The sequence below is a fragment of the Phascolarctos cinereus genome, unplaced genomic scaffold, assembly GCF_003287225.1.
Source record: "Phascolarctos cinereus isolate Bilbo 61053 unplaced genomic scaffold, phaCin_HiC Scaffold_726;HRSCAF=1367, whole genome shotgun sequence".
In the NCBI taxonomy this organism is placed as follows: Eukaryota; Metazoa; Chordata; class Mammalia; order Diprotodontia; family Phascolarctidae; genus Phascolarctos; species Phascolarctos cinereus.
Window position 1 is genome coordinate 5739704 of NW_027556098.1, and position 27647 is coordinate 5767350.

Sequence of the window (27647 nt, forward strand, 5' to 3'; positions counted from 1 at the left end):
CTTCTCTCCTCTGATAGCGCCAACACCCTAGCATAGGCCTTCATCTCCTCGTGACTGGGCTGTTGCAATAGTTTACTGGTTGGTCTACCTGCCACAAGTCTCTTCCTCACCCCAGTCTATCCTCCCTTCATCCTCCAAAATGATTTTCTTAAATTGCAGATTTGACCATGCTACTCCCCTCTTCAATAAATTCCAGTGTCTTCCTATCACCTCTAGGATCAGATTTAAAATTCTCTGTTTGTTGTTCAAAGCCCTTCACAATCTAGCTCCCCCTAAGTCTCCAGTCTTCTTAGGTCTCACCCTTGCCCCCTCCCCCACTACATTGTCTTCGATCCAGTGACACTGGTCTCCTGGCTGTTCCACGAGCAAGCTTCAGACCTTTTCACTGTTTATTCCCCAGGTCTGGAATTCTCTTTCTCCTCGCTTCCCTAGCTCCCTTCACGTTTCAGCTAAAATTCCATCTTTCACAGGAAGCCTTTCTCAAACTTTCTTAATTTTAGTGTCTTCCCTCTGTGGATTATGTTCTATTTATCCTGTATATAGCTTGTTTGTACATAATTGTTTGCCTGTTGCCTCACCCCCTATGTTGTAAGCTCCTTGAGGGCAGGGATTGTCTTTTGCCTTTCTTTGTATCCCTAGTGCTTAGCACCTTGCCTGCCGTAATAAGCATTTACTAAGTGCTTATTGACTAGTGACCTCCTCTCTCCTACCTCTCTTTTCTATGAAAATTACTTTGCATGTTTTTGTATTAAGTTTATATTTGCTCCTCTGCATTCATGTTGTTCTTCCTCTTCCCATCCTCTTACCTGCGGCCCCTCCTACCCCCAAGATAAGTTTCTTAAGGACAAAACCTGTTTCGATTTTTTTCTTTGTAGCACCTACAAAACGTCTGCCACATGGAAGGTGGTTAATAAATGCTTATTGAATGGGTCTTCGCTCCTGAGTAAGTTATTACAAGGTTTTATTCTTCTCACAAGCACCAAAACAGAATTCTACCATACATTGGGAAGTTTGCCTGACTTGTGTTCAGATACATATTGAAATAGATTCTAGATTGGGGAGGGTGGTGTTTAACAACCTTCTAAGGTCTGAGCATCAGTGGAGTTAGGGCATGATCTCAGGAACTGTTGAGTAAACCTAAATCCTGGGATATAAGAAAGGGAGGTAGGGAGAGAAGAGGAGGGAAAATAAGGTGGTGAGAAAGTGGATTGCTGCTTCTGTTTGTCCTTCATTCTCGAAGAGGACATGATGGGACATCAGGGACATGATGCCATGACTTGCAAGTGAACTGGATGTAAATGAGGGAGGGCCGTGCAAAATCACTAGCCTCACTTTCTCCTCTAGAGACATCTGGGTCCAGTGGCTAGATATGGAAAAAGGAAGGCACAGGAAAAAAAAAAAAGATAGATGGAGAGTTTTTGGTGGGAGTGGCTTAGTACTGACTGCATTGCTCAGTCGCCACACATAACCCAAGTTATTTCTTCTAGGCTGTTTACCATTATAGTTTCCTTATTCTTTGGTGGCAATATAGTCCAGAAGTCAATGCTCTGTCTCCTCTCCTGCTTTGGAAAGGAGCTATTCACTTGTCATTTACCCAACTTGCTAATGTGATTAAAAAGTGAAACCAAATTTATTTTTTAAAAAATTAGCCCAAGAGAAAAAACAGAAAAACAAACTAGTATCAACCCAGCCATGAAAAGCCCTCAAAAGGCATGTGCAACTAAATACCTAAATCCTGAATCTTTTACCTAAATTACAACTTGGACCAGAGGAACTCACCAGGATGAGTTATTTGTTTCATGCTGTCAGTCATAACTGAACTAAGCACACTCATCACTTGACAATATGAATAGCAGTGTGCATATTTCCCAAGGCATTTGTAAGGGTAGGGAATATGTAATCACAAATTAATGTAGAAAAACACTAATTGAGCTTTCTGGAATCCCTAAACAAGGTGAGAGATTTATCCCAAGAAAATGAAACTGTCCTAAGTAATTATGAATAGTATTCTTTTTGGTTTTATGGTTTTTAAAGAAACAGTAGAGGTCTTACAAAGAAGAATTCATCCTTTTTTTCCTACAAATATTTTTAAAAAAAGGCAATATAATTATAATCAGTAGAGGATTTGCTGGCAGAACCGGGATCCCTCCTTCTTCTCCCACCCTCCCCCTGCCCTTCATGTCACACATAATAAGTTCATAATAAATTCTTGTTGGAAGAATAAATTTCAAGCTTACTGATGCCCTAATTCTATCAAACTGACCACTCTGCCCCTTAATTCAAATGCAATCTGACCCAAAAAGATGATGTTGCGTTCAATTGTATAACTATTATTTGTAACAAGTTCCTAGCTATAACAAAACATAGAATTAAGATCATATATAGTCTGATTAATGTTGAGCATCAGTAATAGAAAGGATAAAAATTCTCGATGCAGATTAACTTGATTTTCTCCCTCACGTATGCTTTGATTGTGGGTAAGAGTGAAAAGCCTTTTTAAAATCTTTCAATTATTTAAAATAAAGATGTGTCCCCTCCAGATGGTCATTTTTACTTTGGCACAATTTATTTCCAAATAATTAATTAAACATGTAATTGATTTTTTCTTTACACCACAGTCCTTTCTTGATACTAAATCCCTCTCCCCATATACATGGACTTTCAGAGATGAAATTATGATGAGGCTTTACCCAAAAGCACTGAAATTCAGAGTAAACTGAGAGTGCTTCTATTCTGTCAGTAGCTAGAAACATCTAACTAGAAAGAATAATTAATTAAAATAGGAAGCTACCAAATGGTACATACCATATTACCCAGATGAATCCTCTCTTACTATAGGCTTGAAAGGACCATGGAGATTCTTTCATCCTAGGATCATTTTCACTTTCTCCCCTACAAATCCTTACTCATTACCATCTTCCCCTCCCCAGCCCACCTCTCCTCTACTGCCTTTATCTTAAAAAGTTGATCTAAGCACTTCAGCAGTAATTGTTGCGAAGTCAGCCGCTTGTTACTTATATTTTACTAGGGCAATGATTCTTAAAGTATGGTTAGGAGCCCCCAAGACCTTTTCAGGGGGTCCATAAGGTCAAAACTATTTTCATAATAATATTAAAATATTTTAATTTCTAATCTGGTAAACTTTGTTAGAAATAACCTGAAAAAACAAAAGTTCTTAGAGGGGGGAGGTGCTCATTAATTTTAGAAGCATAAAGATATCCTGACGCCAAAAAGTTTGAGAGCCTCTATACAGGGTTGACACTGTATGTACACAGATAAGTACATACAACATGCAAGTATATGCATACATGTATATGCATAGATCTATATCTGTCTCTTTATCTATATCATCTACCCCTATATATCTATGATCTATCTATATTACAAGGTTATTTCAAAATGCCCCAGGTTATTTTGTATAACTTGTACCAGGCTCTTTGCCATAGTTTATATGCTCCCAGTTGCCCCAGTTGAAATGCAAAATTCTTATTTATTTCCATTCAAATTCTGCTTCTCTGACCACTTAGCTTGGAAGTGCACTGAGAAATCTGATCTTGTCAGCAAAATTATTTCCCTTAGGAAGTAGTAATGCCCTTACCTTGCTAACCAGAAAAAGAATCGGGCTGTCAGTTTATTTAACCCCTTCACACAATAGGGAGGGCAATAGAGAAATCACCAAAGATGTAATCAAAGCTTTTGGCAACGGGCCAGATATGTCCCCTTTCCAGGAAAACCCCTTTAATGAGCAGGGGCTTCCATTCAACTAAGAGCAATTGGAATGCAATACTCACGTTCCCTTTCACAAAAAGGAAATGAGCCCTGCCTTCTCAATGCAGCCTGAACAAGTCACGGCAGCTGCAGGGGTGTCAGCTGTGGCTCTCCCTTTGCACCCGCCCTTCTGGATTGAGAATCATGATTTCTCGTCACTGTTAAGTCTTAACCAGCTGAGTCAGATGACACATGAAGAGGGGGGAAAAGGCATATCAGGGTTGTTTTTAAGAAATTAAAAACACCAAGAGGCATTGTTCACATGCTAGTCCTTACTTCAACTTCAAGAAAGAACTTAATTATAAGTTCTTTTTTACAATTAGGTCTTAAGAATCTGGATCTACAATGGTTTTCTCTCATCTCAAAGCCTTCACAGTGAAAACAAAGGACTCATTCAGCCCAACCTAAAGAAATCAGAACACTGAACTAGAAAAAATAAGCTCCGGAGAAAAACAGCAATAAAACAATGTCAAGCTGAGCAGACTCGCTTCTTGCTGTGAGCTTGACTCACACAACCTCAAATGAAAGCTAGATGCATGCACCTGATACAAGCGCCTCTTGGCAACACCACAGGTCACTGTTCCTTTCTCCTGATCCTGGATTATACCAGCAGCTTGCAAGCTTTCTTTGAGCAAGTCATAAATCAGAAGAGAAAGGACAGAAATAGGAGGCTGTCCAAATGGACATTTTCATTACACAAGAGATGAATCCATTGGAGATGACAGCTCCTCTAACAGTAAATTACCTGACATTTTTTGTGGGGAAGCTGAAAATAACTTTGTAGATGCCGGCCTATTTTGGAGTTTGGAAGGCAGGCCACTGTCGGTATTACTTTGGTTTTGGGTTAGTGGATCCCCATCCTCCAACTCACAGTCCCCATCTCAGTTCATATAGGCACAGAATGTAGTCACACATGATGTGTGTGAACACCTTTCTCTGACTAAGTAAAAGAGAAAAGCCTCATTGGACAAGGAAAACCTGGCTTTTACTGAGATTTAAAAGGCCAAGCCCAAGGGATAATTGGTTAGTTTAAGGGAGTGTAGGCTTGGGAATGCTCTGTATAGGAGACCCTGACTGGGAAGGGATTTTTCTCTCCTCTTTCCCCCTTCTCTCCCAGCCACGGTAACTAGCAATGAGTTGCCTAGAGAGAGATATACCCCATTTCACTGTTTGTCATTTTGAAAGAGCTTGAGACATGATTGAAGGAGAGGAGATACACATTCCAAACAGACATGGGCACAGAAGTCATCAGCTAAAGTAGGAAGAAGCTTTCAGGAATAGGTCCTCTGGCAGCAGAGTTGAGTTGAGTTGAAGACAACAGACCCTAGGAATTCAGGTGCACAATCTGCTCAGCAGATACTGCACACCAGGAGTGCTTTGGGAGTACTCTGTGAAGAGGAAAAGGACTTCCAGGCCTTCCAGTATCAGGGATTGCCTTTGCTACATGTGTATCCTCTAAATGTGTGCTTTATTATCACCATACTCTAAGGTTGAGTTTACCCTCCCCATGAATGTAGGTTTTTATGAGTCAGTGCATTCCAGGCTTGTGGAGAGGAACATTTCCCTGTTGTCTTAGTAAGTGCTTTTGCTATGCAATAATTAGGTCTATTAGCTGATTATTAATGAGGTGCACACTGCGTAGGGGCTTGTGAACTACAGTGTCACTTCAAGATGTCTCTTTCTTTTTGATACTTTTATCTTTTGAGCCTTGAGGTAGCAGCTGCCCTTTGGGGACCCAATCCACCAGTCTAAATGCAAGTTAGGAGAGTAATCTGAGAGAGGTATAATAATTCTTTGTTGCTCCAAAGAAAAGAGAATAATTAAAGGGAAAAATACTAGTTTTGTAATTAAGGTAGCTTCTAACAACTTTTGTGATACTGGAAAAGTTTTTAACCTTTCTTGCCTTCATTTTCTTTATCTGTAAAATAAGAATGTTCCTTTACATTTGTAAATTTATGATCCTATGACCTTGTTTCAACATGTCCACACAGAAATTAAACTAGCAAACCTGAGACTTCTAAGTAATGGTCATATATGGAAGGCTGCTGAGAAGGCATACAAGAAACAGGAGGCACAGTTCCTCCCTGTTCCTGATATGCTTACAGTTATTCAGAGGACACACAGAACATACGTATAATTTGTACCTTATATTTCTTTGCTTCACTCGTAGTACTTTCTAAATGATGGGCACTCAAAAGTGTGTTAAATTGAATTTATTTGAATAACTCTGTTTCTCATAGACCCCTATTGAAATCATAAACTACTTCATCTCATCATAGAATGGAGATCACCCAGGGTTCTCAAAGAGTATGCTTGGGGAGCATAAGGTCTGACAAGTTAAATCAAAATGAAAAAGGCCCTGGGTATGGTCTTGGCAACACACTGAGAGAACTATTACCAAAAGCCAGACTAATTCAATTTGGAAAGTTCGCCAGAGGATTGGCTGCTAGATTATGGATTTAAAACCAACCAACCAACCTATAACTCATTAAACCATCTGATAATGTGTTAAGGGGGTTTCAATCAGCATGAATGGAATGTTAGCCTCACAGTTACATGAAGTTTTGAAATATTTATCTTAAAATAGAATTCAGTCTAAGGATAATTTATCTTGAATCTCAAAGGGAGTTAGCTGCTGTGGCAGGCAAAAGATGAAATGACTGAGAAAGCAAAGGTTTGAGTTTCCAAGCATATCAATTTGTTAAGCAATGCATGCCAATTGCATAACAAATTGGGACTCAGACCTTTCTCAGCTTTGGCACTGGACCATGAATACAGGAGGAGACAGATTTTTATGGACTGAAAACAATTAATCAAATAAGACCAATTAATTAAAAGAGAACAACTAACCAGGATACAAAATTAGGTAATCTGATATCTTACTGGAGGAAAGATTAGAGACTTTCCAAGTTGGGAGGGAGAGAGTTAACTGGTGCGAGCACTGAAATCAGAAAAAGAGATGTCCTACTTTCCCCATATATCTGCATTCAATCAATGAAACATGTAAATAATAACTGAGTGACCAATATGAGGGCAGTTTTCAGATAAGACATATGGATTGCTTGAGATATGTAATTGCGAGAAAACTCCTTGCATCAATATTCAGATCTGACTGGATTTCTGGTCAGCATAACCTAAGACACTGAGAGGTCAAATGTCTTATGTGTGGCACTGGAAGGTCTTAAACCAGTTTTTCCTAGCTCTGAGATGGTGTAGGTCAGAACAATTGTTCTGTGAAGTTTGGATTCAGTCAAAAGGCTGACCTTGAGGACCTAGAGGGCCACAAGTTCCCCACCCCTGGGGAAGGGTCTTAAATATCAGACTGAGGATTTTGTATTTTATTTGTGTTTTATTTTGTATTTTATCAAAGGTGGCACAGCAGACAGAGCCCTGGGCCCAGAGTCAGGAAGACCTGAGTTTAAATTCAGTCTCAGGCAATTACTAGCTATGTGAACCCAAGCAAATCACTAAAAAAAAAAACAACAACCTCTATTTGACTCAGTTTCCTCAACTGTAAAATGAGGATAATAATAGTACCTCCCAGGGTTGTGTTATAAAGATCAAATGAGAATATCTGTAAAGTGCTTAGCATAGTGCCCGGCACATAGTAAGTGCTAGATAACTGTTAGCTGTTATTATTGATTATTATAAATTTTAATTAATAATAATTATTAATTATTATACATTTTATTAATTATTCTCTCAGAGGCAATAGGGAGCCATTGAAAATTTTTGTGGTCACGGTCAGATCTGTACTTTAGGTGTATCAGTTTGGCCACTGTCTGGAGAATAGATTGGAAATCAGAGAAACCAGGAGCAGGAAGACCAATTGGGTTTGCTTCAATAAGTCCATATAGCCCATGTCTCCCATTAATATCCTCCAATTTTCAAAGCTTTTGTAACTTTGAAATTGAGGCTTTTTGAGTGGAGGAAAAAGAGACAAGCCTTGGTGAGTGACTGCATGTGAAGTTTGAGGGAAAGGGAAAATCAAGGATGTCTCCAAGGCTCCTATTTACTTGGGAAACATTTCAAAAGCAGCATTACAATGCATACAAGTTAATATATATTGCAATCATAACTGTTAGGAACTGCAGGGATCCAGAAGGAAGCAATTACCAAGATAGTCTAAAAGCTTCAAATAGATGCCAAGGTATAAAGACAGCATTAAGGACCCATTTCTGAGATGCAGGGTCTAAGAGAATGAGGCAGGTTCACAGCTCCCCCAGGGGGCAATTGTCTCAAGATTCACAGGTAGAACATGTATCATAGGAGTTCTAGGTTACTGTCATCGTAGACCAGTGCTTACCAGATAATTCAAGCAGGACTCTCATCCAGCAGCAGCCTCTCTTATCAGGATGTTGCCACAGAAATTGAAGGAAATGGAATCTTCCAGAGATCGGTAAAGGAAGACCTCAGACCAGGTTTCTTAGTGTAAGATACAGAAGTAGACAAAGGAAACCACTTTTGCGTAAGAGCTGGGGAATACTTGACTTGGCTGAAGGTTATTGGTTGATTGGTAGACCCCAGATTGTCTTAGACCAGCTATGATCCTTGTTAATGACCACTAAGCTTCACTTCGCTGTCGAAGCTGAACTGTCAGGATTACAGAACCTCCATCTGGTGAGTCACTAGAGCAAACACCTGCTTGCAGTTCTGAAAATTCCCAAATCTGTGGATTGCCATTATACTTATACATCATACATGCTTTATTTTTTCTCTGCCAAGCAGAGTTTTATCTTTTTCCAGGTTTTGGGGATAATTAAAGCAATGGTTTTCACTGGAACAAAACAAGGTCCTTTAACCTGTAGAATCTCTAAGTATGTGCACATATCCTATTCTGAATAGGGTAGAACTCCCTTGATTCATAAGTGACTTTTTTATTCAAAAGTGACTTCTTACTTCGAAAAAGCATACTCCATCCAACGACCTTCAGAGTAGGCAAAGTTTTCAAACAGAATTGAGATATTGCTTCATTCCTGAGATGAGAGAATAGCTGAGGAGCAACCTTGGATCCTGGCAAGGAGGATTTTAACTAGGAACATGTGGCCTGATCCTAATTAGCATTAGTAACTAGAGCTTTAAGATGTGGATTTAAGAAATCTCTCTCCTTATTCTGTTCTCTTCTCTTCTAGTCAATAATAAAAGTGGAATCTTTTTTATTCTTCTCTCTCTCTTTTCTTTCCTTTACATAAAGCAGAGGAATGGAGGCTTGATCATCCTCTTAACCTCCTTACTCTTCTCTTTTTCCATCTTGATTAGTCAGAGGATTGATGTGCTCCTTTCCCTCCCTCCTCTCTCTCCCTCCTCTCTCTGTGTCTGTGTCTGTGTCTGTGTCTGTCTGTCTCTCTCTCTCTCTTTCCCCCAGTTCTATAGGATGAAGCAATAGAAGCCTAATGGCCTCCTCACCTTTTCTGTGAGAGCAAGTGGATAGAAGTCCATTAGGTAGACAAAGGAATGAATGACAGTCTTTTCCTTTCTTTTTCTTTTTCTTCCTCTCTTTGTTAGGAATTGCATCAAGGCAGACCCTGATGGGTCTAGGATAGGTATCAATTGATAATCTATTGTCTGCCTCTTTTTTCAGATCAGTCACATATGTCATATTTTAGGATTACTGAAAAGTTTCCATTTTTATTATGTAGGGGTCATTTTTGATGGATTTTTATGTTTATCATGGAGCTAAAAATTCCCCTAAAATCCATGGGCTTCACCATACCATTATCAACTTGTGTCCCTTTAGAAAAACTTCGTTTTTAATTTGAGAAGTTCAATATCCAAGCATTCTTATGGCCACTGTTAAGATTCTAAGAATACTAACTCACAACAGATTTTGGGTGGGTGCTAACTCAATTGGCAAGCTTTAATTAAGCACTAACAAAAACTGCGCTAGGCTTGGGAAAACAAAGACTAAATGAAATACTGTAGTCCCTGACCACAAGGAGTTTACGTACTATCAGAACAAGACTCTTTATAGTGGATTGACTGCTCAATTTCTAGTTCCATGGAAGGCTTTAAATACATGCCTTACCTCCTGTCAAAGCTGATGCCTACTTACTGATGCTAACCTGGAGATAATTACTTTTCCACAATCACTGACTAGTGATTAGAACAATCAATGTTCAATAAAATAACATAATCAGGAGCAGCTAGGTGATGCAGTGGATAAAGCATTGGACCTGGAGTCAAGAGGACCTGAGCTCAAATCTAGACACTTGACACTTACTAGCTGTGTAATACTGGGCAAGTCACTTAACCTTGATTGCCTCATGCCCCCCCTCAAAGAATAAATAAATAACATAATTCCTCATCATTCAGAGACTTATGCAACCAAATACCATTTTTTTTTTGCCCACAAATTCTTCAAAGACATCCCATTTTATTGCTTTCTTGTTTTCTAGGACATCTCTCTTCTTAGGATAAGTTTGTTAGTAGAAACACATTGAAGTGTTTCTATAAATACTTATCACTATATCACTTTAAATGTGTATATTCTTATAAACATTTTCAACATGTATCTTCAAAGATGTAGGGAATCACCAGTAATGGCATATAGACATTAATGCTAGAGGGGAGATGAAGCCAAGAGAAGCCATAGACATAATTAAAAAAGGAACTTGATCTTTGTTTTTGTTTAAAATTTTTTAAAGTGTCAGGAAAGTAGCTTCTCTCCCTTCCATTAAATCCCTCCTCTGATGCTTGAGGGTGCTCCTGAGTTCTTCAGCTCAAAACTAACATGTTACAGGTCCTACCAAGCTAGGAAAGTTTTGAGTTTGGGCCCAAGAGACAGATTGTGGGCTTGTCATCTGCAGATTAGCCTAGCTGAGGGTGAATAGGTTCTTCATTGCAAGATGATTCTTTTTCCACCTATGGCAATTCACAAAGACCATTTATTTACAAAGGCAGAGAGGAGTGGTAGTCTATATCAGAAGGGAGGGGGCATTCTTACTAATGAAAACACAAATAACTGGAGCATTAATGTAGCATAGAAATGACAGCTGATTCATGTAGTCACATCAGTTATTTTATGTTCTAAGTGTAAGACACTATAGGCCAATGGTTTCAGGGCAGGAGTGAATATACAGATGAACACTTCAATGAACACTGACACAAAAATTGTCATGGGGACTGAGACTGTGAATGTCTAGCCAGTCTTTGGAAAGCTTAGTAAAAAGCCCAAATATAGTCGTCTGATTACTCTGTGAGATTAAGAATTGCAGAAGAAAATAAGGATCTAGCTTACTGATTTAGAAGCGGGGGTGAAAAGGTGAAAATGAATTTTCATTTCAAACAGCAAGAGAAAAGTACCACATCAAGTCCACTCAGTCCTTTATTACCTTTTCTATTTCTATTGGGATGGATTTATACCACAATTACTCAATGTATTGAAAGGAATTGCCGCTCTAAACAATTACTTCTAAAAACAGACGCTAAAGTTCCATTATACAGGAGGACCATTTTCAGCTCTCTATATTGGGGGCATTCTGTGTAATGAGACCCAAGTCTCTTTTTTTCTTTTCAAGAAGGTTAAAGGTACTAAATAAATTCAGATATATTTTCTCCTGGTGCCATATTTATTTAATTTACTTGTAACTAAAGAACAATAAGAACAAGAGGGAAAAGAGATTTTGTCCAATTTTACCCCACCCCCTGATGTAGAATTAAATTTATACACCATCTAGGAAAATTGATTCCTTTTAAAAAATATCTGCTGCTCTGTTGAGACGGCGTCCTCTGTACCAAATCAATTTTCCTGCTTCAAGCTGATGTGCCCATTTAATTAACTAAGAAGCTTAATGTAGACAAACATGATTAAGATATAGTTTGAGAGAGCTTTCAAAAATGTCTGTTTATTATATATTATAATGTTTTATCAGAGATTTTCCTGTGGCAATTATGGCTTGTTTAGATTTTTTTTCCCTTTCCACTGGTATTCTATGTCTTGAAGGTGATTAGTGTAATAGTCTTGTATTTATCCAATAACTTTGGGATTCCTAACACAAATAATTTGTGCATGTGCTAAAAGATTGGAATCTTTTATGTGCTAGGATATGATATTTTATGACTTTCTTACCAGGTGACAACACTATGCAGCGAAGAGATGTGTTAGATGATGGCATACAGAGCACAGGGACAATTCTGGCCCTTTTTATGTTCCTGGTGTTTTATCATAGGATCAGGCACATCATAAGCATTTGTGAATGCTTTTTTTTTTAATATAAATTTATTTATTTTTAGTTTTCAATATTCACTTTCACAAGTTTTTGAGTTCCAAATTTCTCACCCCTCCCCCCACCCCAAGATGGCATGCATTCTGAATACCCCTTCCCCTGGTCTGCCTTCTCTTCTATCTCTCCCCCCTCCCTTCTCTTATCCCCTTCTATTTTCCTGTAGAGCAGGATAGACTTCTGTACCCCATTTCCTGTATTTCTTATTTCCCAGTTGCATGTGAAAACATTTTTTTTAAAACATGTGTTTTTAAAACTTTGAGTTCCAAATTTTCTCCCTTCCTCCCTCCCCACCCACCCTCATTGAAAAGGCAAGCAACTCAATATAGGTTGTACATGTGCAGTTATGCAAAACACTTCCTTAGTAGACATGTTGTGAAAAACTAACTCTATTTCCCTTAATCCTATCCTGCCCTCCCATTTATTCTATTCTTTCTTTTGACCCTGTCCCTCCTCAGAAGTATTTGCTTCTGATTACCCTCTTTCCCAATCTGCCCTCCTCTCTATCACCCCCCTGCTCTCTTGTCCCCTTCTCCCTCTATTTTCCTGTAGGGTAAGACAGATTTCCATACCCAACTGAATGTGTATGTTACGTGAATGCTTTTGTACAGTGGTACCTGGTGGTCCTATGTCAGGAGTCGTAATTAACCACTTAAACATTTTAAATTAATCATTTAAAGATGTCTTCTGCAGGGTAAGTCAATGATGTGATAGATTAGAAAATGTCCTGCCAGAGCAAAACAAAGTTCTCTCTAGTAGAGGAATGGGAGTCTAAAAAGAAGCTTGGGTACATTTGAGCTGATGTAATTACATGGTGTGGTCATATGGGATTCCATCTTTAGATGTAAGTTCTTTGTGGTTCTTTTTAGCATCCCTCTACTTGACAGAAAAACAAAGATGTGTACCACTTGTTTTCAGAACTATAACGATGACAGGGTGATTGGGACATTGCCTCAGGGCAGAAATTTAGAGGACACTTGAAGTCCATCAGCAGAACAGAAACAAATTGTCTTGAAGTCTAGTTATCAGGAATAACTTATTAAAATGGGAAGCTATCTGACGGTGTGTTCTCTACCCAGCAACAGCCTCAGTATTTTGGAGTCTCCACTACTATCTCTCATGAACTTCCTCTCCTTTCAAATGAATTAAAGGTGTGTTTGTACCACTTGCCAGTATATATTTTATGCTGCTATCTTATATACAAAAAATGATAGTTATGGCTCTACTTATCTGTCTGGAACTGTAGAGGCAAGTACATGTAGTTAAGGTACTAATGTTTATAGCAGCTCTCTTTGTGGTGGCGATGAACTGGAAATTGCAGGGATGCCCATCAATTGGGGAATTGCTGAACAAGTTGTGGTATATGATTGTGATGGAATATAAGAAATACATTTGTGCTATAAGAAATGAGCTCAATAATCTTGGGAAAACATGGAAAGACTTGTATGAGATATTGAACAGAGAAATGAGCCGAACTAAAAGAACATTGTATACAGTAGCAGCAATATTGTTTTAAGAATGACTTTGAATGAGTCAGTTATTTTGACCATTATAAATATCCAAATTAACTATAAAGAACATATAAAGAAAGACAGTATCTGCGTGCAGAGAAAGAAATATGTATATAAAAATTTTATATATATATTTGTGTCTAATGATGGCCATCTCTAGGGTGGGAGGGAAAGGGAGGAAGGAAAGAAAAATTTAAAAAAAAAGAAATTTACATGATAACTTTGTTGTTTATTTAGAAGGAATAGCAAGTTATACATAGTAGATTTGCAGTTTCCTGTGCAATCATCTTTTTATTATACTATGTTATAGAAATGCTTGTTTTATTCCATAAATTAAAAATGAAATAAATTTTAAAAAAGAAAAAGGGACTAAGTTAGTGACAGGATGAATGTCTGCACAAATGGCAACTTGCTATATCTGATCTTCTTGCACAAAGCCCTGCCCATCTTCTCTGAGAGCATGTCCAATCCAGAATTCTTGACTTCAACACTAGACTGTTCTGACACTGGATTTTCATACCAGTATACAAATGCCCCATGCGTTTTCTCTAAGAATACTTTGATAATTCAGAGTAAACAATATATCCAATAACCATCTGTAACTCGGGCATATCTAGGTATCCTTGGATTGTGAAACATGGAAGTATCATTGAATGGCCTTTACAGCATGTCTAGATTGCCTAACATGGTGACTTCTTAGTCCCCTACCACATGGATGGGGTAGCCTCCTTTGATTAGTTGCCTGTGTCTTTAAAACTAACAAGATTGAACCATTTTCTGTCTTTCCAATGCTCACTTATCAGCTATGTCTAGGAGGTAATGATCCTGGTTTACTCCCAGTGAGGACACTATGAACTGAACCAGTAACAGTGATTACTTCCTTTGCTCCTTCTCTTCTCTTGGGTTCTGAGAAATGGGTCTAGGGATATTTATTTCTGTACTGTGTTGTTTGTCCTCCTCAGTTTCAAGTGTAGAAGATGATCCTCATGGAACCCTGAAGCATGCTATTTTTCATTTTCTTTCATTTTCTTCTTTTATTTGAGTCTTCTTCTACAAAATGACTAATATGGAAATAATGATACATGATGACACATGTATAACCTACATCTGATTGCTTATTATCTTAGGGAGGAGAGAGGAGATGGAGGGGGAGGGAGGGAGGAGTAGAATTAGGAATGCAAAACTTAAAAAAAATCCAAATGTTAAAAAATTGTTTTAATGTGTATCTGGAGGTAAAATTTTATATATATATACATATATATATATATATATATATATATATATATATAAATGTATATGTATGTGTATATGTACATACACACACACACACACACACACACACACACACACACACACACACACAAAAGAACCCAGGAGTTGGAGTCATGGCAACCTTAGAGTTAGCATTCCAGGTGGGATGGTGCAGCCAACCAACTCAGCTTAGAATGCTCAAGAGAATTTTACACTTGGAAATGAGATTGTACTCTATATGAACCAAACGAAGCTATGAACCTCTTCTCTCTCTCCTCCTTAGAGACTGAAGTGGTGCTAAGGTAGGAGGGAAGGATTACTCCTTTGTTGGAGAAATTTGCATATTTATGATTATTCTTTTTAAAGTAAATATTTCCACATAAAAAAACTAATCTGTTAGTGGCTAAATGGAATTGGGGTACAGGGATCACTTTTACAGTTGGTGAAGCACTATTGGTGGGAGCCAGAACCATTTGCAGAGAGTCTAGATGCCCCAATCCCCTTAAGGGTAGCAGAGAACCCTTGGGGGAAATGGTAGAATTTAAGATATCTAGATATCAGGTAGCAGGGGCCACGATGGTATATGTATGCACACACACATACATATATGCATATATACACACATATACACACATATGCACATAATATATTATATTCACATACATACGTGTATATGTATGTATGTATATGTGTGTATGTGTGTATATATGTCACTTATGCTTTAATAGCTCTGTTTTGTTGATACCATATGACAAAGCACAATGGCAAAACAATATACAGATGAACACTTCAATGAACACTAACATAAAAATGGTCACAGGGACTGAGCCTGTAAATCTAGCCAATCTTTAGATATTCTAGGAAAAAGCCTAAATGTAGTCCTCTGATTACTCTCTGAGTTTAAGAATTTCCACCTTTCAGGTCATTTTTTGTCTTTGCATTCTCAATATCTAACAAAGTATCTCACATGGAGTAGGTATTTAATAAATGCTTATTGATTGATTGTTTTGTGGGAAGATACCTCGGGAAAGGGTCATAAGAAACTCAGGACCTTGGAGAAGGTAGAAGTCCAGGGGTGGAGAAGGGATCAAGGTGGCTGACTTTGGAGGAAAGGGCTGAAACACAGAAGGCATTTTCCTCTCTATCCTAGAATTTCACCCCAGGATGTCAGGGTGTAGGACACAATCCTACTCACCATATTTTAGTGGGCGCTCTGTATTCAAACATTATACTACTTTAGGAAATGGCTGTCTATATATACATATATATATATATATATATATATATATATATATATATATTCATAGCTTTGGAAAAGAAATGGCTCTCATGAAACTATTTTGAATCTTCATTCAATAACTTTAATTTTTTTTCTCTCAAAGTACTCCTGTCTGTCAGGGGTACAAGCTCTTTTGAAATAGACCTTACGTATGAAGAACCCTCTTACTGAGATATCTGACAAAAGTAATAGGTTGTAAAATGTTGCCAGGGTGACTGAGCCAAAAGCAAGTTGGTTAACTGACTAAACACTGTACCCAAATTAGCTTAAATACATCACACTGATAGTAATAACAGCTTACATTTCTTAGAAGTGCTTTATGACTGCAAAGTACTTTCTGTCAATTATGTGGTGAGGCAGAGAGTGCAAGTATTATTATCCCTATTTTATTTTATTTTTTATTACCCTATTTTAAATAAGAGGAAACAAAGTCTCAGGGTGACTTGCCGTATGCTACTTACTTAGCTAGTAAGCAAGGAGTGGAGCCCGGATTTAAGCAGACACTGGTGTCTTATTCTGACTTGGATGTTCTTTCTGTTATATTGTTTTGAGAAGGGGTTCTTAAAAACTCTTTTAAATGTAGAATGCAGGAGTGGGTAGGTGGCACAGTGGATAGAGCATGGGCCCTAAAGTCAGGAGGACCTGAGTTCAAATCTGGCCTCAGACCAAACTGACACCTACTAGTTGTGTAACCCTGGGCAAGTCATTTAACCCCAATTGCCTTAAAAAAAAAAGTAGAATGCAAAATTATTTGCTTAATTCTTATTCTCCCACAGTATTTATTGAACAACAACTTCTGGCTCTTCTAGCTGAATGCACAAAAAACTTTCATTAAGGGATTATTAAATCAGGCATTGTCTGAAGCCCTGGGTAAAATAAACAGAAGACACCGCCTTCTTACTATAAAGCAAGTAGGGTAGATGATACATATTTTGGTCGAGGAAATAACCAGGACATGAGTGGAAAAATCAGATTGTCAATTTCCTTATAAGGAATAGTTTTGTAGATTTGATTACATTGGAGCACCAAGTGAAAAGTGTGTGTGTGTGTGTGTGTGTGTGTGTGTGTGTGTGTGAGACAGAGAGAGAGACACACATACAAAGACAGACACACACTGAAAGAGAGAGACAGAGACAGAGAGAAATACACAGAGACAGAGGGAGAGAGACAGAGAGACAGAGTTAGAGAGAGAGAGAGAGAGAGAGAGAGAGAGAGAGAGAGAGAGAGAGAGAGTGTTTGAGTAGGACAAGGAAGGTTTGTCAATCACATGTGGGAGATCTGAACATGGCCAGCATGAAAGATCATGGTCAGATGTGGGGCTAGATAAATATGGTAAGGAAATAGCAATGCTTCATTTCATAATCTCTTATAATTTTATGATTATATAACTTTGGATTTGACGTTGTTGTCCAAGCATTCTTTTCCTTTGACTTCAAATATACTATATTCCCCTACTTGACCTCCCATCTCTCCAATCATTCTTTCTCTGGCTTTTCCTTTTCCTAGCTAAAGTCTTGGCCTTAGCCTCCTGTTTTGTCTCTGTATTTTCTACCCTATCAAACTCCTGAAATCAGCAAATTTTAGAAATCAGAGCTGATTTATTGTTGATTGTCCAGACTTAAGAAAGTGTTGGAGAAAATGTTAATAAAAAGCAAATTAAACTTTAAAGAGTGTCATGCATACAATTTCCCCCCCAAAGAACATATTGTTAAAATTTTGCCATCACATCTCTGCATCTATTTTCTCCTCTTTTCCCCTGTGCCTCTGTGTTTTGGCTCAGCTTGACTTAGGCCAATTCCTTGCTAGTTTAGATTTGATATTGGAACAAAAAGAGATACTCATTGATCATTCAACAGTTAAGAATAGGAGACTTACTTAGCCATAGAAGTTGAAATGTAATCAACAGGGTGGTTTTGAGATGAGAATAGGAAAAAAAAAAAGGATATCACAACAATCCAGGGGGGAAAAAAAAAGGATATCACAACAATCCAGGTGATTGGTTAGTTAAGGTATGGTAGGAGCAATATCCTAATCCCTACCCTGATGCAAGTTAGTTTAGTTTTTGAGAACCCCTTGAGTTGATTAATCTTAGTAAAGCTCTCATCACAATCCACTAGTCAAGCATTGGAGAGCCGCCCCCCCCCCAACTCCTTGCAGCTGTTTCGCACTCCAGCAATGAAAAATTGATACCAATCAAGTCTCAAGGAATGTCTCAATAACCTCTAAGGAAAAAAAAATACTAGTGTAATCAGCGCATGGTGAGGAAGGATATTTGTTCCTAATATACCCTAACTACCACCCATCTGGAATATTGCTAGATCCTTCTAACAAATCCTTCCTCTTTCTTTCCCCCTACTTCAAAACTACCTTTCATACCACTCTCAAGCAATTCTTCCATATACATATATATATATATATATATATATATAAATGTATGTATGTATGTATTAGTCATGTCATGCCTCTGCTCAGAAATCTTCAGTAACTCCCTATTGCTGACCCATCAAAGTTCACACTTTACTACTTGACATTTCAAGGTCCTCCATCATCTGACATTTCCCTTTTTCTAAACTGTTTTCATACTAGAGTTATGCCATACTTCCTCTTACCAGACAGGCAACCACCTGTTCTATCCCCCATTAAAATCAATTCTGTACTTAATAAATTCTTCTCCACACTTTTGCATGAATTTAACAAAAAGCTCTTAGGTCCCACGGTGCCTGCTCAACAGCTGTCCACATCAAGATCTAAAGGGCCCAACTGAAGAGGAGCGTTGACTTATTTTGCTTGATTTACTCAAGTTATCGTAGTCATAAAAACCTGGCCTGAAGGTGGATGTCCTCTTCCAGAGAGTCAAAAGATGGATAGTAGAAAGGAAAAGTTGAAAAAGGAAAAAAAAACCTGACACATTGAATGTTCAGAACCATGGAATAACAGGGCTGGCCCTAGGCAAAACAGTGGAGCATTTGAAGTATGTCTTCTGCACCTTCCTGCTCCTTTCAGATCCCAATTAGCCCCTTTTCCCTAGGTGCCACAGCACCCTTCCTGAGCCAAGGATGAACTTCTTGCTGTCATGTCCTCACACACTATCTAGTGCTGGTCACTGTGCCTAACTAAATTTAAAGGTATGTGGCTTGGAAGTCACCTTTTATGAGTACACAGGGTTAACAAGTTATTTTGATTCACCAATCCTTTCTCTTAAGAGAATACAAATATAATTCGAAGAAGAATTTACTAAGTATCTACTATATGCAGAGCATTGTGCTAAGGACTGGGGGAGATTACAAAATTCAAATGAGATGAAAATCCTGTCCTCACCCAAATTATAGTCGTTTTTAATAAGCATATTTCCACATGAGTCATGTTGTGAAAGAAGAAATAGAACAAAAGGGAAACACACATACACACACATACACACACACACACACTCACACACACACACACACACACAAGTAAACATAATATGCTTTGATCTGCATTTAGACTCCACTTCTTTCTCTGCACGTGTATTGCATTTCCCATCTCGAGTCCTTTGTGATTGTCTCGGATCACTGTATTGCTGAGAAGAGCTAAATCTAGGGTAGTTGATCATCACACAGTGTTGCTGTGCATTAGTTCACCTAAGTCTTTCCAGGTTTTTCTGAAATTAGCCTGCCTACTCATCATTTTCTTAGAGTGCAATAGTACTCTATTACATTCAAGTAATATAACTTGTTCAACCCTTCGGCAATTGATGGGCATCCCTTCTGTTTCCAATTTTTTGTTACCTCAAAAAAAGCTGCTATAAATATTTTTGTACATGTAGATCCTTTTCACTTTTTTATGATCTCTTTAGTAGTGATATTGCTGGATCAAAGAGTATGCGTACTTTGATTGCCCTTTGGGCTGTCCAGAGCGGTTGGATCAGTCCACAGCTCCACCAACAATGCATTTATGTCCCAATTTTCCCATATCTTCTCCAACATTTATCATTTTCCTTTTCCATCATATTAGCCACAGATTATAGTCTAATAAAGAGCTAAGACTTGGAGAGAAGGAGGAGAAAACACTTAGAGACAAAGAAGACCTCCTTTCCTTCCCAGGAACAAAGTGAATTTAAATAGTGGCCTCCTGGACACAATAACTCCATCATTGTCAGCCTCAGAGGAGCAACTCTGGTAATGAGACTTTGAAATGCAGAAGGGAAGGGAGAAAACAAACATACTTATCCAGTGGAGTAGATATCCCAGGGCAGGAAAATCTTTCAACAGTCCTCAAGCCACAGAGAGTAAGGGTACTAATGTGGAGGTGACAGGATAGGCAATCATATATTTGCCATTCAAAGTAGATCTTATGTTTAAGCAAATTGAAACAGCTCTTTAACTATTTTTCAGTCAAGTCACTTAAAAAATTAGAAATTATTTTTTCGTGTGGATGTCAGAGCACCAGTTAAACTGCATGACAAAAGCAGGGCATTTTTCTTGATTTAAAGTATTCTTTAATATTAGTTTCAAGGAAGCATAATAATAAAGTGATATTCTAACAGTTGGGTTTCGCTTTAAAAGGATTTTTTTTAAATGGTGGTAATTTTGCACTTGTTTACAACTGTCTAATCATGTGCTCATAGAGGAGAAAGACCAACAATTGAGTTCATAATCCTATTCCCATATTGCTTCTCTATTTGTGGTAGCTTAAAAATGAACATAGTCTTGTTCTTAGAGAGAGCCTGGAATCCAACCAAAATACTGGTCATAACTACACTACCAAGAAAACAAAAGAAAAGTGTGAAGGGTATTGGGAGAATCATGAGTGATTGTCTCTTTCTCATCTTTCATGCTACAAATGAAGAAGCATTTGAAGAGTTTTGTCTCTTGAAAATGATGAGGCAGAAGACGATGATGGAAAAATCCACCTTCTAAAGGACTAATATTCTTCTTTTTTTTTTTTTTGCAAGGCAATTGGGGTTCAGTGACTTGCCCAGGTTCACACAGCTACTAAGTGTCAAATGTCTGGTTTGAGGCTGGATTTAGACTTAGGTCCTTCTGATGCCACTCTATCCACTGCGCTACCTAGCAGCCCCAGGACCAACATGTTCTGTTCACTTATATATGTCTATACATACATTACACGTATAAATTTTTAGTACGTGTCACAATGCTTTGAAAAAGGCTAGCAAAATTGCAGTGTTGGGCCCCCATCACCTTAGATAAAGATGTAAGGCTGTGACTGTTTGTGGGGAAAGAAAAAATGGTTGATAAAATTCATCTGTGCACTTTACTGATGTGGGTCTTAATAATTAATATGGATCACTATATGGTGACTAAAACTGCAGGGATTGATATTAAGGAATTTAAATTAGAAAGAGCCTGAGAGATCCTCTAATCCAGCTCCCTTATTTTACAGTTGAAACTGAAACTCAGAAAGAAGAAATGAATTAATGAAAAAGTATTCATTAAGGTCCTGGGGATACACACAGAGAAAGGGATGTTCTCAAGGAGCTCACACTCTAATTGCAGGAGACAACACATAAAAGACAGTTCAGTTGCAGGGCAGATGGTAAGGCCAAGAAGTCTTAAGAACACAGTAGTGGGGCAGATGGCAAGGCCCAAGGGTCCTTAGGTTATATCAGCAGGTCAAATGATAGTACCAAAGGCAGATGGTAAGGCCTGGTAGCTCTGTCTTATCTAAACTGTGTGAGCAGCTGAAGCTTCCTGGATGGGTTGTGAGCAGCTAAAGACCAGGAGAAGAGACAAGGGAGAAAATGCAAGGCACAGAGGTATATCTGCACATACTTATGAAGTATATACATATTTGTATATATTTGTTATTATTCAGTTGTTTCAATTGTGTCTGACTGTTCATGACCTCATTTGTTACTGTTTTTTGGCAAAGATACTGGAGTGGTTTGCCATTTCCTTCTCTATCTCATTTTACAGATGAGGAAATTGAGGCAAACAGGGTTAAGTGACTTGCCCAAGGTCACACAGCTAGTAAGTGTCTGGAGCCAGATTTGAACTCAGAAAGATAAGTCTTCCTGAGTTTAGACCCAACACTCTCTCCACTGTATCATTAGCTGCCCCATTAGTATATATAGGTTTTCCCAAAAAGTCTTAGTGCCATTTTAAGCATTAATAATTAGAAGTATAAATACTACAAACTTGCAAAAAATTTTGAAAGATTAATTGTGTAATTTCTTTCATAAATTTATTTTTGTGAATTTTTAATAGCATTTTTAATTTCATTTTTTCAGGATCTCGGATTGAAAATGAGATTCTTTCAGGCACTGAGGAGCAACTGGTAAAAGTTTCTACAAAATTCAAAAATCAACTATAGTGATGTACAGCACAACATAGTGGTTATGTTGAATTTTAATAAGAAAAATTAGTATTTTAAATATTTAAATGATTAATCTTTCAGATGATTTTATGACCTTGCATCAATACTTCTCAAGTTACTAAAGCTTCAGATTGCACTAAGACTTTTAAGACAACTTGAATGTATACATATATTGTTGTTGTTGATGCATATACATGCTTGTTGTTGTTCATCCTTCATTCTAAAAGAAGACCAATGAATGACATTATGAAGCTTATGTCCTGACTTGTGAGTGAATTGGACTTAAGGGAAGCAGAGCTGTGCAAAGTCATCAGCCTCTTTCTCTCCTCCAGAGTCACTGGAGCCCAGTGGCAAGATGAGAGTCAAAATGACTAGCAATGGCCCAGATATATACACATATATATAAACGTATATATCTATTATATATGCATAATATAACAATGCAATATATTAAGTATGTAATATAATAATACAATATCTTACATATATAATACATGTATACACACAGAGAGAGGGAATGGGAGATGGTGGGAGGGAGAGAGACAGAAACATAGAGAGAGTGAAAGAGACAGAGACACAGAGAGAGAGCACAGACCTCTGATGTCCCAGTAGAAAACTCTGCTGATGGTGTGAGTTTTACTTGTCTGTGAGTTGTAGATCTAGAGGCTTGTCTGGAGCACTAAAATGTTAGATGACTTGCCCATAGTTACACAGCTAGCCTGGGTCAGAGTCAGGACTTGAACCCAGGTCTTTATAATTCTAAGACTATCCCTCTATCCACAATGACACAAACACTGTATCTCCTTGAATCAAAAGAGTAATAACAATACCTCACATTTGTATAAAGTTTTATGGTTTACAAATGCACTTTACTCCTATAATTTTAGGGATCTATTTTAACATGACCAATTTTATTATAACATATCCTGTCCATTTTACTGAGGTTTCGGGAGGTTAACTGACTTGTTAGTAAGCATCAAGGCCATGAAGTGAACCTAGGTCTTTTCAGTATTTTTTCCCCCATTGTACCATGCTGCCTCTAGGGTGATTATTAGAACTTTCATATTATTCCCCAGTTGGATTTGCTTATGAATTAGAATAATCATTAAAGCAGAAGCCCTCCCAACCTTTTTTTTTTTAAGATCAGGTAATCTCACATACATTTTCCATCATCATTTTGTAAAGCTCATAGCACCCAAAGTTTGTAAAAACTCAGAGCACTCTTTCTTTCTAGAAATCTTTCCTTATTGTAGTTAATTTGAACAACCCAATATTCTAGAAGGCCTCAAGCTAAATACTCTTGATTCCCTGCCCCCAACAGTACAGTCTAAAGTTAAGAGGCAATTTCAAGCTTGCTGATTAGTTCCATTCAGTATTTTTTATTCACAGAATTCAGGCAATAAAAAAAGATAAATCATTTTGCCCTCAATGAGTCTTTGAGACTAGAACAAATAGTTTAAATTGCTTTATTTAAATAGCAGGCAGATTTGACACATACAGGACTTTTTTTGTGGGGGAGGGAACAATACAACTGAGGAGAAACTAGAATAAAATTTGTTAATTTTTACACAATTACAAAAATGGGCTAGATACCTGAGCTGGTTTAGGATGGAAGAAAGCCTTCTCCAATCCCTCTTAATTCCAGTGCCTTCCCTCTGTTAATTATTTCCAGTTTATCTTGTATGTAGTTTACTTCATATGTATTTGGTTCAGTTGTTGTCTTCCCCATTGGATTGGTAACTCCCTGAGGGCAGAGACTGCCTTTTCACTCTTTATATTCCCACTGGTTAGCACTGTGCCTAGCACTTGGTGAAGCTACAGAGTGCCAGGCCTTTTTCTGAGTTCAATTCTGGCCTCAGATATATACTAGCTATGTGACCCTGGGAGGCAGCTAGGTGGGTCAGTGGATAGAGCATTGGGCCTGGAGTCAGGAAGACCTGGTTCAAATCTGACCTCACACACTACTTCTGTGATCCTGGGCAAGTCACTTAACCCTGTTTACTCCCTCAGTTTCCTCATCTATAAAGAGAAGGAAATGGCAAACCACTCTAGTATCTTTGCCAAGAAAATCCCAAATGGGGTTACAAAAAGCCAGACACAACTGAAAAATGACTCATCAAAAACAGTAAAAGTTTATTGATTGATTAATTGAGGGAGAAACTAGATGATATCTTGAGGTTACTTCAAAGTATTACATTAGATAATTAACTGGCTTAATAAGAGAAACTTCAAATGTTCTGGAAACTTTACAGGACTGAATATTTCTTACATCAACTGTGAGGCAAGCAAATAACAGTAATATAGGCATAGCAGTAAAACCTTGATTCTTGCAGAGTCAGCACTTAAACATTTATTGAATGAATGAACAAATTTTAGAGTTAAAAAATAATTTTATTAAAATATTTTGGTTTTTTCTGATTTTGGCTCAGACCTATGGGTTCATGAATGTAGGGACCTCCCAGTAGGGAGACTCCCTCCACTGAGGCATATCAAAAACTCATTTGAAACCTAGGAGAGGGCAGCTAGGTGGCACAGTGGATAAAGCACCAGCCCTGGATTCAGGAGGACCTGAGTTCAAATCTGGCCTCAGACACATAACACTTACTAGCTGGGTGACTCTGGGCAAGTCACTTAACCCCATTGCCTAGCAAAAAAAAGAAAAAAAAGGGAAGGAAGGAAACTTAGGAGACTTGTAAGGAGTTGTCTAAGATGCTGAGAGGTTGATGTGTCAGCTCTTTTTTGACTCCAAAGTTAGTCTCCTATTATGTAAGCCTGCTAAAAAATTAAATTTAGTCTCCTATCTATTATGTAAGCCTGCTAAAAAATTAAATCACAAGAATCAGTTTTGCTGGGTCCTCAACATAAACTTCTAACTTAAGGCCACACCAGGAAAATAATTTCAATGCCAGCGATTTCCATTTGTCTTAGAACAGTTGAAGGTAACCAAAACTAACAAAATTGTCAAGTAAGATCTATATTTACTATTCTTAGTCTTTCCCTTCACTCCACTATAGATTCTCCAGTGCCCTCCTTCTTTTCAACCTCTTCTCCACCCCATATCCCTACCTCCTGCAAAACAGGGAAGGGCCACCAATTGTACTTGTCGGAAGGGTGCATGAACATCTTGCTCCCTGGAGAATGAGTACAGAGTTATCCAAGTTAGGGTGGCTGTGGTTTACTGTGGGGAACTGATGAGGATATAGGAGCTTGTGCCCCATCACCATCAGTGGGAACAGAAATTGATCCCATCCTATCACATTCCCTCTAGTCCTGGCTCTTTCACTGATCTAAATTCTTCCCTTCCTTTTATTATTTAAGTATAGGTCATTTCTCCTTACCTCTATCTCTTAATCTTAACTTCTCTCAAAATTTTTCTTACAGCAGTCAAAGGGTTGAGTTGTCTGAGGTTCAGGGAGGTAGATCTGGGCAAGAACCAGTTTAGGTCCAAAGACAAAAGGTTGGAGAAGATACCTGGTGGCTTAGGGAAAGCTGTAAAAACTATTTTTCCTTTTCCTTTTCAATTTCTGCTTGGCAGGGAATGTGGCAACATTGCAGGGAATAGAAAAAGTCACAATCATTCAAGTCTGTGGCCACACAAATTACACCACCCTTCTAGTCACCCAGATTCCGTGGTCCAGCGCACTCAGTATTCCCTGCATTTCTCTGTGCATGTTTCCCGTTGCAAAAGGGAGATGAAGCCATTCTCGTGTCATTAATAACATGTGGAAAATCTATCTGTTTTCTGTCCAGATGACCCCAGATTTCTAATCTCCTAAAATAATTTTGGAGTATTCCACTAGTTATTTAACCTCTTTTCTTTAATTTACCTTTGACACCATGGAGCATTTGCTGAACCATTATAGAAATTAGAAGAAAAGAAGTAGTCCTAAACTATTCAATATGCATATAAAAAAGGCTCCAGTGACTGCCTTTCCCTTAAATTCAGTAATACACAAGGGAGTCTATTTTTCTTATAAGACAGTGAGTAGAAAGTTTAACAAAAAAAAAAAGGGGGGAAGGAAAAGAAAAGCCAAGCAAAGAAAATGTGATTAGCTGCTCAATGGACATGTAATGTATAGTGGTCCACATAGCACTATCTTGTCACATCATTACACCAGAATAGAAAAGCATCATGGCTGAATACAAATCATTGTATAATCTTACCTCAGCTTTTATGGGAAGCTCATTTCGTGATGGCATCTAATGATAAAGTACCATAATTCCCTTTAAGATCCAATGCATCAGCAGAGTAAAGGACAAGGCAGTCAGTATTCTTTCTCTCTATTTCTTAATCGAATCTCTAAAGAAACAGTAAGACTGATCATACTTGGTTGCTCCTTGAAATGTCTGTTGCCTGAAAAATTGCTTCTGACACGCTATTGGTGCATGCAACAGGGAAGTGATGAAGACTTATTTCTTCCAGTATTAGGAAGAACAGGTGCTCATTAGCAGGAGGACTTACCAGCCACCCAGTCCTGGCAGGTAGATCAGACAGAAGAGGATAGCTCATTCCTGTCTTTGAGTTCATCACTCAGACATTTTAGTCACATTGGACTTGTAGTCTCACATCATTTGACTGCCCTTGAAAAATACCCTAGTTTTTCAGGCGTGTGCTACACATTTTTAAAAGTGATCCTTCATGTGATGAAGTGTTCCATTAAAGAGCACATGGGTGCCCTCAATGTGGTAGTCCTCTGGAGCTGAGCTGAAGGTTGGAGACCAAACTTGGACCTCTTCTTACACCCTCTCCACTCCACAACCACCCCAAGCCTAATCCTTCCAATTGCTCAGATCAGGCAGACCCTGAAGCCTCTAGTACCTGTAAATTGTTTTCCTGATCCCTCATACCTCCAAGGGGAACAGTTCTACGTAAGGCTGTCGTATGAAAAACATAGGGCTCACTGAATCCAAAACCATCCTACGAGCTAACCCAGATAATTCAAATTCATATTCTTTGCCTTTGCTAGAGTTAGTCAGATCAGTATATATGGTCTCTAATTCACTAGACCCTCTATTCCGATTTGGTTAGATAGACACAAGCACAGAAGTAGAAGCATCTGGCTGGACTCCATGTTTCAGTGAACCAATGGGAGATTTCAACAGAAGACTGATGCTGTTTGTCATCGGAAACTAACAATATAGGAATGTGTGCTTGTAGATATAATAAATTACGAAAATAATTCTTTCAGAAACAGCATAATGATTTCTAGAAAACACATCCTCAGCCCTGGATAGCCCTAGAAAGAATATTTGATTAGGCAAACAATAAGGAAATAACATACATAATAAATTCCTTTAGAA

At 38.1% G+C, this 27647-nt stretch overlaps 1 protein-coding gene and 1 long non-coding RNA gene across 2 annotated transcripts in view; one reads left to right on the forward strand and one right to left on the reverse strand.

Moving 5' to 3' along the window:
* The window catches only part of GLRA2 (glycine receptor alpha 2), a 295767-nt gene that overhangs the window by 98283 nt on the left and 169837 nt on the right, over nucleotides 1-27647 (reverse strand). The window lies entirely within an intron of this gene.
* The window catches only part of LOC110222504 (uncharacterized), a 53090-nt gene continuing 40398 nt past the window's right edge, over nucleotides 14956-27647 (forward strand). The window contains exons 1-2 of the long non-coding RNA XR_002328410.2: nucleotides 14956-15054; nucleotides 22261-22307. This is a non-coding gene — a long non-coding RNA (uncharacterized LOC110222504). The remainder of the gene's footprint in view (nucleotides 15055-22260; nucleotides 22308-27647) is intronic.